Genomic DNA, 18715 nt, shown 5'->3' with positions numbered 1-18715 from the left:
TAGATGATGGATGTTCATTTTCATTAAAACCAATTACAATTGCTTACTCAGTTCTAATTTAACACAAATAATTGCTGACTTTGCATCTAGAAATATGGAGGCCGTTACTTTTAACAGCACCCTCTACTTGGAAAATCAATGTCTCCATCAGGGGTATGAATTTCTGCACCGAATGGAAGTAATTTGCAGACTTCTGGTTCCAAAAGGCTCCTGGAGCCGTCCCTTCCATTATTTACCTGACAAATTTTTAAACACAGATCCCTGTTTTGGTTTTTTTTGTTCATTTCAGTGTGCACACAGTCTGTCTTGTCATGAATGCACAAAGTTATCCAGTTAGGTTTGCCTGTCCTGAACAAGGATATCTTTTCCTGTCTGTTGCTCTTATGATTGTTGCATAACTCGTATGATTAAAGTAAAGTCATTCTGAGGATAAGTGTAGCATTCAAAAATCACTGACTCTGAGAATTTTACAAGATCCAATGATAGTTGTAGTAAGACAGATTGGCATAACCAGCCATGCAATAAACCATGTATGTTAAAAAAATAGAAATACTCTATTTGAATTCATGCAACTTTATCTAATTTACCAGAGTATTTAACACTCTCAAGTCTACCAGACTATGTCAGAAAGAGTGTATTGAACATTTCTACTTGGATAACAAGACCTGTTTTCTGGTACTTACTCAAAATAAACTAAATTTTCATGTCAGTAAAAAAAGTAAAGTTTATTCCAGTCCTTATTTTGCTTTTAGTATTCTGGCAAATGAATCCACCAGTGTAGAACTACAGATTAGAAAGCCATTTTCAGTAAATTTCTGTTTCCTCATCTACAAAAGAAGGAAGATGAATATAGCACCTGTCAGAACAACTCTGATGGGCAAGATCAAGTCAAATCCTTTTGAGTACTGAATATAGCACATTGGCTTCAGATAAAATACTATCAAGACATAGTGTGAGAATACGTACATGCCAAAACACCTTACATGTTATCCTACCAGTCAGATCTATCCACTTGAACCACTTCCTGTAATCATCTGCATAGATTACCACCTTTGTGGATGTGAAACTATACACACCATCAGCCCACACAAAACACCAGATCACTGAGAAGATATCAGGTGGAAAGATGGCCTCCCACATAATTATATAAAACAAGCATGGCATATGATAGAAAACAAAACCGTTGTGAAAATCATCTACATCAGAGTGAAAAATGAAACAAAGATTGCTTCCGCTCCATCTAAGCAGAGCTTCTCCCTTTCAGTCCTCTCCAGGTTGTAATGCAATAATGGTATATTTCATTTCATAGACTAATCCAAAGCCCTAATGTATGAAAGCTGTGTCACACCTCTTGAATAAATTTGGCTACTATGAAAGTACAGTCTGATCCTCTCTACAGAAAATGGTTTTCAAACTTAGCTTTGGGGCAACAGCTTTCCTGATACTCTCAAGACTAATAATAATTCTCATCTGTCCAACATTTCTGCTTTAATTATGTTGAGGTTAAACCTGAACATTAAAAAGTGTGTACACTATTTCGTCCTGGTTATCACAAGACCAATTCTGAACGAAAAGACTCTGTTTTTTGGTTGGCTGTCACTTTTGAAGAAGAATATTTTGAAACTGATATTTTATTTTTTTATTTTGAGTTTTCATAATATAAAGGATCATATTTTCAAGTTTGCCCTCAATGTTCTGAATGCTGCATGTGTTTTTCCCTGTTGAAACTTGTGATTCATATGCGATGACCTGCCTCCAGGAGTGAATGCTTTAAAGACATGCTCATGTATCATAAAATACAGAGTGTCTGATCAGATAAGTCTTGGGAGAAGGGATGTTGACTGTTCTTACGCCTGGAAAAGAGCTTAATGGCATACCCACTTGGTTTCAAGTAGATTCAAGAATTCTCAACCACCACCAGCTTGCCACCTACACTTTTTTGTTATTTCTGAGCCCTGTTGTTAATTTTTGGCACACTGGATCCGTCCTTGAAGATTTTATACTCTTTACCAAATGCTCGCTGTCTTCCACTCATGCAAAGTCATTTGTAGATCAAATCACAGAATTATAGAATCATAGAATCTTGGAACAGTTTGGACTGGAAGGGACATTTAAAGGTCATGTAGTCCAATGCCCCTGCAATGATGTGGGACATCTTCAGCCAAATCAGGTTGCTCAGAGCCCTCTTCAGTCTGGCCTTGCTCTTTGTGCCACCCCCAGGTTTAGCAAAAGCAGTGCAGTGTAATTTCCTGCAATATCACACAAAAAAAGGATCAGCATCATATCTCTGAGAAATATTGCTGTTAGTGAATCCTGATCAGAATGACTAAATCTGGGCATCCACGTACAACTTTCTTTGCAGTGTTTCAAAAGCTGCAGCTCTAACTGTAGTTGCTCAAATATATGAAAGTTTAGGTAATTCTGGATTAATCTAGATATTTAATTTAAAATTATTGAGATGCCTGAGTAGATATAGCAGCAAATTAGCACCCAGGACTTGTGGACCCTGCTGCTACTTGTGCCACCAGCAGACAAGGTTTGTTTGTAAAATCTCCCACTCCATCATTAAGTTTGCTCTGATGTAAAGTAGATCTATTAAGAGTGGCATCTCCTGAAAAACTCCTAAGACCTCTCAGTAAATTTCAAAGTGCAAGTTATATATAATCATTAATTATTTTAGATATTCAAATTAAACATATCAGTTTGAATTAACAAGTGTATAAAGGGTAACGAAAAGAGTGGAGTGAAATCCGTATCTTCAGAAAACATCTAGTTTATATCTGGGATAAGATCCAAGTTCACTGAAATGATCCCAGTGCCTCCCTCAGTCATTTGTACTACAATGACTGCACAGGCAAATGCAGCAGCCGTTGTCTCCTCAGCAACAGTGCAAATGCAGTCCCAGCTTCATCCAATACTAGAGTTGCCTGATTTTCTCTCACTTTGGGATGTCATCATGGAAACAGTCTTGATTACTTAATGTTCCTTAAAATGGTACTAGCTTAGCTAATCAATGTTATTCTGTTGTTAAGCAGGATATTTTTCCATTCTGAAACAATATTGATTACCTAATTATTGCCATTAAAAGCACTCAAAACCAAAACACATTTAAGCCAGTGATTGTGTGGCTGCTATTAAAGCTTTCACTGCTTCATTTCTACTCAGCTTGCAAAGAGTAATACTACTCTATTTCTACTCAGTTTGCAAAGCTTCCCTGTTTTTGAACATCTTCAACTCTCTCAGTTCTAATATTCATCAACTTTGTCCCCTCCCCCAGCTTCCACCAGCAGACAGTGCAAAATTAGCAGCAAGAGACAGGATCAAAATGCTTGTTCCAGAAAGCAGTGATACAAGGCACAAAGAAAGGGATATGGCGGCAGGTATAGACACAGCACCTGTTTCTAATTTTTTAAACTTTAAACTTAATTCCATCTCATTCAAACTTATTTTAGAAGGCAATTGACAACAAGAAAAATTATAAAATTGGCAGGAAACTAAGACTTGGTTTTTGGGAATTAAGAATATCAAACTGTGAAATAGAATATATATGTGTATCTATATATATTGCTATTGCATCATCAAGAGAATTTGGCTCTACAGCTGTATTTATGATTATTGTAGCATTCTTCTGTTTATACTTAGCCATAAAATTGCACATACTTATAAGCTCTTTTACCTCTTTAAAAAGGCAGCAGCCAACCTGTATGCCTTTGCAGCTATGGGATGCTTTAACCTGATACTCCAAACTGTGTTGGATTTTCCCTAGGTGACAAATCACCGACCTCTCTCTGTGAGTAATGCATGTTTTGTGAAACACGAATTGTATATATGATTGCAAATATGTTTGATTTTGTGTGTATTCCCTCATACACAGAGTAAGTATTGTACATACACTCTTCTGAGGTATCTGGACACAGAAAACAGAGTTAAAGCATCTTGCTCTCAGGTACGAGGTGTGACTCTTGGGGGCATCCTGTGCAGGGCTAAGAGTTGGACTCAGCTTGGGTTGGATCCTTGTGGGTCGCCTCCATCTCGGCATATTCTGCAATTCTTTTAGTTGGTGCACAATATAGATGATAAACAGTGCACTACCATTGCAGATACAGGACGAATAAAACGTACACTGTTTAATATCAGAGGAGGATTTTTAAGCCCCATGCAAACCTCATGCAAACGTTGTCAAAGAGGTGGCCCATACAAGCCTCATGAAAGCACAGTAACTTTTAGGAAGGAGAAAGCTCTGTGAAGAAGCTAGAGCAACAAGGTTATTAGATTGCAACATCACTGGGAAGGGTAAGTAGACATGGTCCCGTACTTTCTTGGTGAAGTCTGACAGTTTTTCAAACATACACACCCCTGGAATAGTTCAAGGCCAGGTTGGATGGGGCCCTAAGCAACCTGACCTAAGGGGTGTCACCCTGTCCGTGGAAGCGAGTTAGACCTAGGTGATTTTTGTGGTCCTTTCCAAGGCACACCATTCTCTGATTCTATATTCTATGCTTCTATGTCAAAAAGTACTCTAAGTATGCAAAAATAGAGTCACAGAAATAGTTTTGCATCCGATTTGGACTAAGATGTAGAAGGCGGAGTGGATCCATGGGGGAACCTCAGAACATGTCAGTCAGGGCCCCAGTTGCACGAGTTAGTGGCAGCTGAAGGTCCTTGCCTACACAGCTGCAGACTGAGGGCTGCCCAAACAGACAGAAAGCACTGCCTGCATCATTCTTGTTTTGCTCGCTCAGGCTCAACCCTTCAGCAAGAGGGACAGATGAGACAGACGTATCCAGACTTGTAAGCAGTCTGAATACAGACCTGAAGGACAGGGTGGAATATAAAACTATAGCAAAGGAGGTCAGAAGAGAATAAAAATTGAGACATTTGCAGCCAGGCAGTGCTAGGACTTACAAGACTCATCTGAACAAGCCTCAATATGGTTTTCTAAACATTCAGTGGACCTAGGTAATTTATAAGCAATGTGAAAGTCAGCAAATTATATTAAATTTTATTTAAATTGATTTAAATGCAAATAAATTATTTTGATTTTTGAATTTTGATATTCTGGAAGAACAGATTAATTTAAAACATTAATTTACCATAACATGACAATGTTCTTTCATGATAACACTAAAAATGCTGATATTACCACTGGACACAAACAACCCAGAGAACAAACACAGTGCCAGAAAAGGAGTGGGGGAAAGGAGGATAAGTGAAGAGGAAACTGTTATGTTTCTTTCTCCTTGGTACATTTTTTTCTTGCCAAGAGTGGACTTGAACTTGATTTTCTTCTTGCTATGGGACCTGGCATACTGCCACATACGTATTCCTGCTCACGAGCAACACCAGCATGCTGGTCAAAATGTACTCTAGAAAAAATGAGGTCCAAAAATGTCCTCCTCTCTAAAAAGGTCCTGTGTGTGAGCATGCTTGTGTGTGTGATTTATGCAAAAATCCTGTCAAAATATTCTGCTTCATCAAAAGTTTAATTTGCATACATTTTTGGGACACTGTAGAGGCTGATTAACATGACGTATCACAATTCAGAAGGAATGTTGACTGAAGCATTTTAGGAGCCTGGGATGCAGAAACACAAGGTAGATAAGCATATGGAGCTCAGTGAATGAAGCAGGAGGCTGCCTATTCTGCTGTGATTTATGTTCCTTGTGAGAACTTGATGGCATTCTGAGATAAGAGATTTTGTTTAGAAAAAATCTAGTACAATGAAGAAAAACGTTATAGAGCTTTATTCATCTTTAATAAGCCCAGATACATCTTCCATCACCTTTTAGAGATACCAGAATTTGAGTTTTATTAAAGAGAAAACTAGTAAGCACTATAGCTTTATTTATAAATAATATGTTAAAATATTTAATCAAAACCACTTAGAAATTATTTTTTATCCCCTGGATTTACAGAAACCACTGCAGTGTTTATCTTGCAAAACAAAACTTACCGGTATTTTATATTATGTCTTTTAAATTTATGTGTTAACTTACCCATGCATCTAAAACTGGATTAGTTTTACATTTTCTCATTATTTATTTAATTCATTTTTAAAAATTGGCTAATGACTTTTCTCCAGAGTCTTAGAATACGAGAGAATCTCATAGTTGTTCCCTAACTGCTTTCTGTATCACCAAAACAATATAAACACCACTCTCTGGCCAAGTCCAAATGTCCAACTAGTAGAAATGTTTGTTAGTAACCTTCGTGAAAGGAAACCACCTCATGCATTATTCACTCTGCCATAGCTCTGCTTAGTAACTTTATGGCAAAACCCACTATTTCATTGTAATTAATTGTTCCTCCTCACCCCCAGGAAGATCCACAACAATTAATTATTGGTTTGCAAGGGTTGATAGTCCAGAGCACAGGAGACAAAGAAGTACTCACTAAACTAGTGACAAATTAGCAGGTGATAGAAGACTAAACTCCCATTTTAGTTAACAGTGAGCTGGTCAATACAACCTCCACAGCCTAAAAAAATATTTGACTTACTAAACAGAGGTTTATTTCTGTGATTAATCTGGAATTTAATCTAATTTTTGGCTTCTGGTTTTATATTTTACTCTCATAAAGGTATCTCAAAGGAATTTTCAGGCTAAACAGGGACACATATAGTGAATTTAGCCATCAGCTGGGGCAGGGATGGCAGCGATGGCAGATGAACTCTGTCACAGTGTCGGACCTGGATGCGGATTTTTAATTCCCGTTTCATCATGTTTTGAATATACCTGTCATGTGAGATGCAGAATTGAACTTGCTATTCATTCCCATGTGCACATATGGGAATGAGTTATAAACCCACTTCTGAAGTGGCATAATCAAGACCAAAATGATCGAGAGGTGTTCTGGAGACACTTTATTTAAATAATTTTTTTTTTAATAATTTACATTCAATCTGCATCAGGTAGTGACAGAATTGGAGAGTAAAGGGAAGGAATCTTAAGCATCATGTTGTCTGAGGGTGACTTTCTCGCAAGATTTCTGCTAAAGCATAACTTGCAGGAAGACACCCGGGAGGTCCCATTGCCCAGCTCACAGGTGCTCCCTGTCACCACTGGGTGTCTCACCAACCAGCTTTTTGAAGAAGATGTGGGCAGTGATGATCCTTGCTGAGACTGCACGAAGAAGGAAGAACATATTCAAACACCAGTAGCAGCTTACAAGAAGACAGGGCTGGATCTGTAAGTTACAGGGCAAAACAAAACTACTTGACATTTAGCCTCAGAAATGTTGGCATGTGTACAACACCAACCTGAGGTTTGCGTCTCCTCTGTGAAGAAATTCAGCCATTATTGCAGCTGCACTACCAAAAATTATTTTTGACTAGTGATAAAGCCCAGAAGAGTGAAAACCTGTGCTTCCTCCAACAGGTTATTTCTCTTCCTTTATGTGCAAATCACCTTGGTTTCATACTTTGCCTGTACTGTGAAAGCATTTTTTCCATATATAGTCCAAATTGCTTCTACTGATCATGCAATCTGTTAATTAGCTCTGAAGGGGTTAATAGAGATGAAAGAAAGTTCTCCTGATAGAAAACTATGCCTGATACCAGGCTTTTTTGTGGCATTACCCTGCAAAAAAGCATTACAGCAAAACAGCATTAAAGAAAGACAAATTAAACAGGAGAGTAGTAGCCAGGGGAGACTTAAACTTAATCCACCATATTGCTGTAAAAAGGTTTGCCATCTGGATCCCAGTTTGCTACAATATTGAGGTTTCATGGCATTTCTTCCCCTTCATTTTCAGCTATCGTCCATGGGAGAGCTGAGGAACCTGTGCAGTGCTCCAGTGCTGCAGCGTGTGTGTGTGTGATATAAGATGCTTTCAGAAATCCCAGTTACAGTGTGTAAACAGCTGTCTTCTACAACAACTCTGCAGCAGTTTGTATGTCAGCAGTCTCTGACAGACTCACAGCCATGCAGCAGCGCCAATCGTAGAGGCTTTGGCACTCTAAAAGTACACAAAACCCAGCTCTTGCTTTTTCCAGACAGAAGGATTGGATGCTGTATGGCTTTACCAATCACTCTAGATTCCAATAAATCCATTAAGCTCTTGTGAGCTATTTCAAATCCCCCTCTTTACCTCTGCTGAAGGCAAGCAACAGCTACAGAGACCTCTTTGCATCAAATACCTCAAAACGCTAGAGGGCTAGTCAGCTTGGGAATCGCAGTGCTGGGGCTGAGAGATTGTAACTTAACAAAACACATCCGAGCCTCTGGATGCCGGCTCTGACTCTTGCAAGGCAGAAGAGAAACGCATCGGCAGCTGCACTTGACATGATCAACAAATCTGCTTTGAAGAGGCACACGGGTGAGGTGGCCAAAGGGTCAAAATGAATTAACTCTCACATCCTCCAACGCAGCGGTGGAGGTCAGGAAGGAGCCTGACACACATTAAAGCAGAAGAGGAGACTTTATGTGTCTTAAAGGGAATTAAACAGAGGCGTTTGGGAAGATGTTTTTCTTCAGATATTTTGGTGTGGGTTTTTTTCTCCTAGGCTTTGGTGAGGGGAAAGAAAAAAGGTGTTTGCTCTCAGATATCTGTTGTTGTCTCCATACACAGGCAGGTTTTTTTCTAGTGAGTGAAAAGACAAATTCCCCATTTTGGCTACTTTTCCTGGAATAAAGCCAAGCTTTAAAGGAACAGAGCCAGGTCCTCAGGTCACAGAAATTCAAACAGTACCAAGGGAAAGAGTGATTTTGCACCAGTTTGCACCTCTGTAAACAACTTCTGTTCATGTAAACAACTTCCTACTAATTTCAGGAGAGTACTCTGATTTCCTCTCCCTGGAAACAGGATCTGACCCATCAAATTGTTCTTTTTCTCATATGTATTTAAATGTATTTCATGTCTGCAGTCCCTGCATATCCACCGTGTGGAGAGGGGTGGATAGGAGGGGACAAACAGAAACTTTCCACCCAAGCACCAGACTGATTCAGCTGTCATTAAAAATGACAGAAGAAAGGGACAAAGAGTGTTTTCTCTGTCCCCTGAGGAGGAGACACTAAGTGACAGCCCAGCGCCGGCTGAGGGCTGGAGCAGCTGGGAGGCACAGCTCTCCAGCCAGGCTGACCTTGCCAGTGGTGAGCAGCACAGTCCAACCCGAGTGAGGACAGTCTGCCAAAGAGGTGCCCTCGGACATCAAGAAAGTTAAATTCACTTTGAGCATGCATGGATAGCTCCACTTGTCATGCTTTTGAGAGGCATGTACTCCACAGCTCCCAGCACTTCCCAAGTACTAGGAGGATTTTTAAAGAAATAATTACAACGAGCCTTAAGAGGGTTTCTGAGGTATTTTTACATAACACAATTCCTGTCTAGTTGTTTTCTTCACTGTGAAGTTACAGAAATCTGCAGTATGACCCATTAATAGGATATTTTTAGTCATAGAGAAGTCATTGAGATCAAGAGGCAGATAGGATTATTTAAGTTTTTTAGATGAGTTAGTTATCTCTAGACACACATGCACACATGCTGCCTATGTATTTTCAAGACCATTCTACTTCTACCTGCAGGGGAGGACCATCTCTGCTGCTCATAAAATTTTGATAAAATACCGACAGGAGAATTTTCCTAAGGAAAGATTACTCAAACCTCTTTACACCCTTAAAATACACTGAGATAGCAGTGGGTTTCTCTGACCTTAGAAACATCCCAAAATAAGTTTTCACTAAGGGAAAATGCAGGATATACCAAGTTAAAATTTAATCATCTTAATATTAGCAATGTCTTCGATATGTTTTGAAGCTGTATAGCGTTAGGGAAATAACATCCCATCAGAGACCAGCATCGGAACTGTACTTCATTTTCATTGCTGATGACCTGTTAGCAAAAGAATCCATAAGTAAAAGCAACAGATCAAGTTGGCTGTGAGTAAATAACAGGTACAGTCAGCTATGTAATGCGATATATGCTTATCTATACTAGGGTGTTTTTGAGGAAACACTTATATACAGCTTATCACAATATCTCAACCTGCATAATTCTTTGATCTAAGATCCCATCCCCTTTGAAAAGTCAGAATTTTCATAAAAATCTTTGGAGCAAAAATCTAAACACAATGAATATTTATGCTCTTCACAGCTGTTACATTTATGGAAATGTAATAACAGCAAACTTCTTGTATTTGGCAAAGACTTTTTACCAGATGAATACATGCCAGCAAAAGAACTTAAGTGAAATGAAAAGCCTGGCTCACTCCTGTTTTCTAAAGAAGTGTGCTGCAGTCCAGAGCATTTTGAAAGTTAAAGAAAGAGTCTTTTTTTCCAAATTTCAAAACATGTATGCAAATTTCAGCTGGTAGTGCATACACAACCCATATTTAATAAACGCATCCTTTTGAAAGCAATGTTCCATGTCCACAGTTAAACAACAAATGAATGGACATTTTGCCCTGATAGAAATAACAGCAATCTATTTGCTTGTGATGCTAAATGCTGTCGGAGTTGTCATCTTTCCTGAAAGTTTAATCCAGTTGTTTAATTTTACCCCTTAGCAAACAATCAGCATGGTTAATTGAAGGAGAAAGAAAACCAAAACAAATCACCTGTCTATTTATTCCTAATGCTATGATTTCTTAAAGCCCTTCTCCATCAGCTCTCAGTGCAAAACTGCATATACCAGGAATGTCTGCAAGTGAGATGCACAGATAAAAACATTCAGCACAAGATGTAAGGTAAAGAGGACTGCAACATACCTTCAGCAGTGTGCTCCTTCTTTCCCAGCCAGCCAGCTCTCAAGAATGTGCAATACAGATGGGACCAGGAAAGTAATTTTAAATGGACTACTAATAAGTAGATCCGTGAAACCAGATGTGACAGCAGGGTGTCACTAGGTCCTTTTTAAACTTGCCTCCAGTGCTGTCTCCTAGTTCCTCCAGACAGAATTAGACAGTTGCTGCTCGGATCAGAGCTGAAGAAGCAACGGTGCGTTTTGACTGCAGTTGCTAATGCTCCACTTTCAGGGAAAGCGCAGAAGTATGTGTGTGCCTGCACTAACTGCACACACTCATCAGCCTGCTACAAGCAGGGAGATGTGATATGCATACGGAAAGAGCTGTGCAGGGAGGAGTAATTGCACCCTGCTGACCTCCCTGGGCTGGATCACTGCTGTAGAATTCACCAATAAGTCTATCAGTCAATAAGCAATGGATCTGAAACACTGCATACAGGGAGGGAAGAAGAGGGGGCAAATGCGTCTTCAAGCCTTCAAACATAAAACTTTCAAGATAGCTCATTTAAATTTCTCTGCCCTTAATGTTTCCACTGCAAATGTCATGGTCCATAGTTGAAAGGAATTGGATTTCATTTTAATTAATAATCTGAAAGAGGATTTCTCTAGCCATGATAAAGCACAGTTTTAAGAGGAGTCCTTAATAAGAACTATTATTATTCCAGGGGTTATAGGAGTACAGCAGCCAGCTGTGAAGTTAGCCCCACAGAGCAAGGTGGTGTACTGACTCAGTCTAAAATCTAGAGCTCACAGTCAGGTTGGATAGGACAAATGAAAGAAATACCAGTATCTTTACTTTTCATGGGAGAAAATGAGCTTCACAGGGGAGAGGTATGTCCAAGGTCACATATGGAATTTGAACCCGACTCTCCTTCATCCAGTTCCAGTTTCTTACAAATAAAATCAAACTGCTTCTGTAGACACAAATCACCAAAATATGAAGCAGCCCAGCCTGCTACTAACCACAAAATTCAGTATGAGCCAAAGTGGCATCTTCATCTCTTCTTTTTAAATGCAATGTTTTCACATGAATTTGACGGTGCAAACTTGATAGCTAACTCTTCTGGAGTGTTCTCCAACATTCTCCTGGAAAACTGAGCTGCCACATTAACTTGCACACCTTTTCCACAAAGCTGTAGGATCAAAATTCCTTTGGCTGGCCAAGCTCTACTCTCTCAATATTGAAAGATCCACTTCTTGGTCCAATTGTGGTACTTGGCTTCATGGGTTGACTGGGGAAAAAAACCTCAAAACGTACAATGACTAATCAGCACAAGGGTCTAGCAGCCCTGAAAAGGCTCTGGAGATTATTCTTCTCAGGACTGACTCTATACTGCTTTATTTGGGAGGTGTGATAAGATCACAATTAAAGGTGAGGTGGCTGCAGGCCATAAACAGTAGGCCATGAAAAATCTTCATGGAGGCGTGTGGACTCCAGAGTAGCACCACACTACAGGGAATATTTTTCTGAGTTAGAAGAAAAGTTTCTTTTTTAGTTATTGTTATTTGCAGACTAGTGGAGAGAACAAACAGCCTTAAGTCCATTGTGCAGCAAACTTAATGAACAAACAATACAAGACAGACACACTGTAGCAAAATAGTGAAGAAAAAGAATGAACTCACACTTCAAATACATTAAAAGCCCTACATCTCTTTTTATAAATGTATTTTTCTAAATACATACCTTTATTATCTTAGTAAAATCACTCAGCTCAGCTCAGGTTTGCATTGACAATGGAAATTTTTGCTTGTGAAGAAGAATTTTATCCCTGAAAAACAGTTTTGGAAATGCCATGTTTGGGGCATCCACAACTTTCCTGGGAAACCTGTTCCAGTATTTCACCACCCTCACAGGAATTTCTTCCATGTATTTAATCGAAATCTCCCTTCTTTTAATTTGTACCTATCACTCTTGGTCCCATCTCTACAGCTCCTGGTGAAGAATCCCTCTCTGGCTTCCCTCAGGCTGCCTTCAGATATTGGAAGGTTGCTATGACGTCTCCATGAAATCTTCTCTTGGATGTCTCTGTCTTCCAAACTGCCCATAAATCACATGAAGAGTGGAAGTCCTGTTCTTCCTCTGAGTTGGCTGACATCTCCAGGACAATCCATTCCTAATTAGTGCTGCTAGTCCTGTCTGAGCAGGACTTAGATTGGTGTTGATATTGTCAGCATGGCACCATGGTCAGGGCAGTTAATGCTTCCTCAGTAGTGCAGAGTCACCCAGGCTCAGTGCCAGGCTTATCACATCATGGATGTTTGTTCTTCTGGTTCCTCCTATACCTTTATTGTTACATCTTAAAAAAAAAAAAGAAGAAGAACAATGAAAGTCAGAGAATGGGTTTTATTGCATGTTAACACTGGTTCAGAAAGGATTCTAAGAGTTCTGGGATTGTTGCCAAATCTCTAAGAATTCGACAGTACTTAAAAGTCATATTAAACAGTAAATAAGGTACTAACGATTTGGGGAAAAAAAGCACCAAAAATATCTGAATTTTCATTGAATCAATATCTCTTTATAGAATGAGCAAACCTATAGAAAACTTTTTTTTTCCTGCAAGATATCCTCTTTTTATGAAAAGAATCAAATATCCTCCTGGTCTAGAACAAACCCAAGAAAGACGCATGTTGGGCTGTGCTAAGGAAAGCTCAAACCAGTGACAGTAGTGAATCCCTACAATCTTTCTTCACAGGAAGTTGCATTTTTTCATTCAAATGCATTATTATCTAAGTGAGATGAGTAAAAGAAACAACTTTTTTTCTCATAATTTTTAGATGAAAAAAAACTAAACACATGAAAAGGCCAAATATTTTGGTCTGGGTTTCCTTTCCAAAACTTATTTCTTTTGCGTACTTGACTTTAGGCAATTTTTTGAGACATGATTCTACAGAATCAGCATGTGTCCTGGAAATCAGACTCTTTCAAAACAGTGCAAATAGGACACCCAAAACCACCATCAGTGTTGAAAATCTTAATTTTATACTTATTTCAAAATATTTAAGAAGATAAACAACAGTCAATCCTATTCCTATCCCCTTGATTTAAGATGGAACGATGTTTTTCTTCTTAAATATTTTACCAAACCTTCTTGAAAAAATAAGGTCTGGAATTTACTCAGGACACAAAATAACGAGGTATATCCACTCCTGATTTTTCACTAACTTCAGGTTAAACTAGTCCTTAAACGAATGTTAGGAAATGTACTTGTGCCTAAAGTAAATTAATAACTCTAAAAAGAGTGGATTAAAGGTGTCTAGTACTCTTGAATGCCAACCTATATATAGGCTGGTCTACAGTGGCAACCCAAGAAAAGACTAGAAATGGTTCTTTAACACTCATTCAGGACTTATTTTGGAAGATTGAAGGCTAAGATAGACTTGGAAGATTGTATAGCAATAAAACATTTTCTAAAGGCAGAAGAAGGAATGAGACAGAACTTTGAAACTGTACATAAATGGAACTAGGGCTCATATAAAATATTGTAAGACTCATAACATCCAGAATCTATATTTTCCAAAATTCAGAAACTAATATAAAAATTGTGGGTGAAAGGCAGCAGTGACCATTTCTATTCCTAAGGACTTCATTATGTCTGCACATTGCTTTCATGCCTTTCATGTGCTCAGAGCCCTGAGGCCACATACAGACAGAAGTCACCCGGACACTGCCCATATCCATAGCCCAGCAGCTGCCAAGGTGCCAGTGTATTCCCAGGGAACAGGCTCTCTAGAAAATAACATTCAGGGAAGAAATTTAAAAAAAAAAAAAAAAAGTCTGAAGAAATTAGGAGCTGTCTTTCAACTCCACTGAATATTAGAGACATAATATTTAGCTTGTACCTATCAATGGAACAGCACGTATTCAACCAAAAACACCCCAAAAAGATTAAAGCCACCAAGCCAGGAATTTCTCCTCTTCCTTCAACAAAAATTAACAAATGTCTAAACAAACAATTTTTAGAATATTTATCAAATATAAACACATAAAAAGCCTCTGACACCTTGCCTAGGTCATAGATGGTTGCTCTGCAAAGATGCAGTGATTTCCAAACAACTACATTACAGAGCCCAGAGCAACAGCAGTCACTTTAGTTGGGAAAGGACCTGGTAATCACATTTCTCTTAGTAGTGAGAGAAAAATTGTTCTGTATAGTACATCCACTCCATGTAATTTGTGTGTAGATATGTATATGCATAATGTTAGCTATCCATTACAAATGGTCTGGAAGACTAGAATGAGTGTATATAAATGGGTGTACATATATGTGTGTGTATAGATTACATTCATTTAATCTATACATAAATACTTCACATAGGTATGTGTGTGCTTATCTATGTATTGCATACAAATAAACTATAAGTGTACGTATTCAAATTAAGTGCTGTACTGACTTTTCAATATCTGTTGTCTGACAGCAATATGGAAAAATTCTTGCCTGAAAATAGATAGTATTTAGAAACTTAAAGCCCATATCTTGGTACTATATTTCTTTTAGCATTCCACATTTCACGTTCTAAAGATATTGACTTTTTCCTCCTCATAGTTTCAGAGCGAGGGTATATGAATGTCATTCGAGTGAGGCTGTGTATTTACCCAGAAGACACATTTTTTCTTTAACGCTGAACATTAATAATTTACCCTGTAACATATTAGAATAGCATCAAATTCCACTTACATTTTTACAAGATTTGTATGTGACAGCTAGTCTTTCAGGTTCTTTTTGCGAGCAAAGTTCTTTGAATGTGGTCTATACATAGAAAACTGTGCTTTCTTAAGTTATGAATAATAAGTGATTTTAATACGATATTTGAATTTTCAGCAATGTTTGTATTTATGAAAATTAGTGCCTGACAAAGACCTGTGAATTGGAATTCACACCAAAAGTCAAGCATTAAAAAAAAAAGAGATGTGGAGAGAATGTGATGTGACTGCTTGATTACCTTTAATTTTTTTTCTCTATGCTTATGATCTATTCTGCAGTCTCCATTTTAAAGTCAAGATGAAAGTCAATTCAGACAGAAGTCAAGAAGATAAAAAGGCAGCAATTCAGAGGACTGATTCTGATCTTGGGCATGACCAGCTTCACAGAGGTATAATTCTTCAGCTTTCCCATAAGACACTGTGTCTTCTCCAAGAACTGGCAAAAGTTAAGGTCCCATTGATCACTGATGAAGGTCGATCATAGTCCCAAAGCAGTTGTCCATGTACAAATTTTTTCTATTTCTAATTTCAAGTCATGTTTCTGTAAAACCAGGTACAAGAGATCTAGTTTTTCCCATTTGCCCTGGATAACATGCATCAGCATATGTTTTCCTTAGTAAGGCAGCCATTGTAGGCATAAATGTCAGACACAAAGAAGGTGCTAGGTCATACATTCTCTTTAACAGCAATGCACACACCCATCTGTCCCTTAAATCTCTCTGTGAACCTGTTACTGTGCCTTTGAGAAGGAAACTGGACTGCTTTGTTACTGAAGCCCTACTGTACTGGGCTGTGAACTTCCATATGTCTATATGTTTAATGAAAAATGTATAGATAGGAAGGATACGAAGAATTTTGGTGCATGTGCAAACTTTCCAAAAAATACCATTGATTTGGGAGCAGAGATCCCACTGATGTGTAAAGAGATCTGCTCTTAAGTCATGTGTGCCCTGTAATATGCACGTTTTAATTACCCATGCTTAAACTAATTACTAAATGGAGATTAAATTTGAATGCTCACCAAAGTACTTGGTCTTTCAAAAATATTTTCTTCTATGTGAATCATTAAAATAACAAAATTTAAAGGCTTTCTCTCAAATACCTCTGGGACTAGGAAAACATAAGTAAATTCTTACCTCCTTATCCGTAAAAGTCAGACAGCACTGCTGTCTCCAGCCACAATAATGCAGATAAAATCAAGGAGATTTTAGTGAACAATGGCCTTTACTGCCAATTCTAACTTTTCACTGGAGGTGTATGTGTGTGTTTGGATGGGGTAGATTCTCCTGACCCAACATAATTTCTAAAAGTTGGATGAGATCACAACCCCAGGCTTTAAGTAATTCAATATGCTACAGAGCTAAAATCACTCAATCTGTGTCTGCCTGGAACTACAAATAAAAGGTTGACCATACTTATTCCCTAACTTTGTTTCTCAGTTTTGTTCCATACTCCTTAATCTAATAGGCATTTTCATCTCAAAAAAAACCCCAAAAAACATTTAACCAGAGACTCCTCTTAAAAAAGTAGTAACCACACTCATGAAAACTTGTTGGAACAGAAATATGGAAGTCCTGGCTTTGAAATTCATTATATGAAGTTCATCAAACCTATTACCACAGTCCAAAAACCAGCAGTAAAATATTTAATATATTGAGAATTTCATATATTAGGAAGGGTCAGCAAACTGGGCTATAACACTGTAATGCAAACAAAAGGTCATTTCATATTCAACAGCATTTATGCACCCAAACAGCACCAAATATGCCAAGCACCAAAGGATACCCATAGTGTGCTCTTTTATGGCTGGGCTTTTAGGTCTTTATACAGCAAAAAAATTTTATGGACTTTCTTTTGTTTAAACAAGGCAGCATTCCCATTGTCTTCAATGGATGAGAGGAGTATCAATAGGAAGCATAACTGAGCTGGTGTAAATACTGCTGGGTCAGAGGAAAGAGGCAGCCACAGAATAGTTAGTGAGGTGCTAATTGGATAATGTGGTGAGAAACAGAGCTAAGTACAGAGGAAGGGCAGGAGGCTTAGATAACTAGAACAATGTGAGTGCTGGGCTCTAGGAACAGATATAAGAGGAAAAAAAATGGACTCAAACTTTGTTTGATGTAGTAAATCATTACACTGGGAGAATCAAAGGAAACAGAAAAGACAGTGCTGCAGACTAGTACAGAAACTCCCAGGCTGGACCTGGCTGATGACTCCTTCACTAAAACACAGAGAAAAATAACTACATGGCTCTTTCAGAAAGCAAGCCAAGAAAGCCAATGGTAAGTATTTTGTTGCCTAAATGTAAGACTTGCACATTAACTGTTTGACACTTCTTGCTAACTAATGCCCTTTTGTGGGGTTACTGATACTGATAATTACTACTATAATGATGGAAGAGCCATTCCAGTCCCTCCTGTTTAAACAAGATGCTTAGCTAGCCTGATTGGGCTTCAGGTTCCCCTCAATAAGGAAACTGGGCAGTCAGAGTGCTACCATGCAGAGCATAAAACCATTCCTTGTGAGCCCATGGCACACAGCCCAGCAGGTGGGAGGCAGGTTTGGGGTAAAATTTTCAGAAGTGGCTGATGGTGTGGCTCAAATTCCCTGACATGCAGACATTTCTTCCTTTCTTTTAACCTTAAAATACAAATCCAAATCACAGTCAAAAGACTTAAAAAAAAAAAAAAAAAAAAAAGGAAAATATTATGTAAATGCTTGCTTTCTTTTATTTTCTGAGAGTTTAGTAAGAACTTTGGGACTCAATGATCTTAGTGGTCTTTTCCAATCTTTATGATTCTGTGATTTAAAAATTGTAGATTGTCTCAAGAGAGCAAACATGGAGACTTCACTGGTCTGAGACACTTCAAACAGAGGTGGTAAGGCATCACCAGGAGTATTCCCTTAGCCCCAGGACAAGGACTGGATGAATAGGTAGGTAATGCTAATCTCTAGTTCCTGTAATTTTATTATAAAATATCTCTGTTCACAGAGATTTATGTCCTGTTGCTAAGCAGCAAATCTGTGCATTCCTGGTTCACTTTCATCTTAGAAAGGACCAGAGCAATGTCTTGTTTGCCATCCAGGAACTCCAGAGATCAATTAGCTTTCTGGGCTGCCATAAGTGTAGCTTTACAATACTCAAAGTTACAAGTATATCCATGAAATCAGACACTCGTCTCTATTTGTTTCTACTTGGCAAACAGAGCTCAGGAGAAAGGAAGGAAAAGCAAATTAGAGATGTGTTGACAGGAGAGGGTTGTTATTCTTAAGAAT

At 38.4% G+C, this 18715-nt stretch overlaps 1 long non-coding RNA gene across 1 annotated transcript in view; it reads right to left on the bottom strand.

Moving 5' to 3' along the window:
* LOC121662687 overlaps positions 1 to 11053 on the bottom strand; it is a 485325-nt gene extending 474272 nt beyond the window's left edge. Inside the window, exon 1 of the long non-coding RNA XR_006015377.1 lies at positions 10703 to 11053. This is a non-coding gene — a long non-coding RNA (uncharacterized LOC121662687). The remainder of the gene's footprint in view (positions 1 to 10702) is intronic.
* Positions 11054 to 18715: the final 7662 nt, after the last annotated feature.

Source organism: Corvus kubaryi, unplaced genomic scaffold (genome assembly GCF_017639235.1).
Source record: "Corvus kubaryi isolate FWS band 111438036 unplaced genomic scaffold, C.kubaryi_AGA036_p1.0 37260, whole genome shotgun sequence".
Lineage (NCBI taxonomy): Eukaryota > Metazoa > Chordata > Aves > Passeriformes > Corvidae > Corvus > Corvus kubaryi.
The sequence above is the reverse complement of the archived record's forward strand: the minus strand, read 5'-3'. Positions and strand labels throughout refer to the sequence as shown.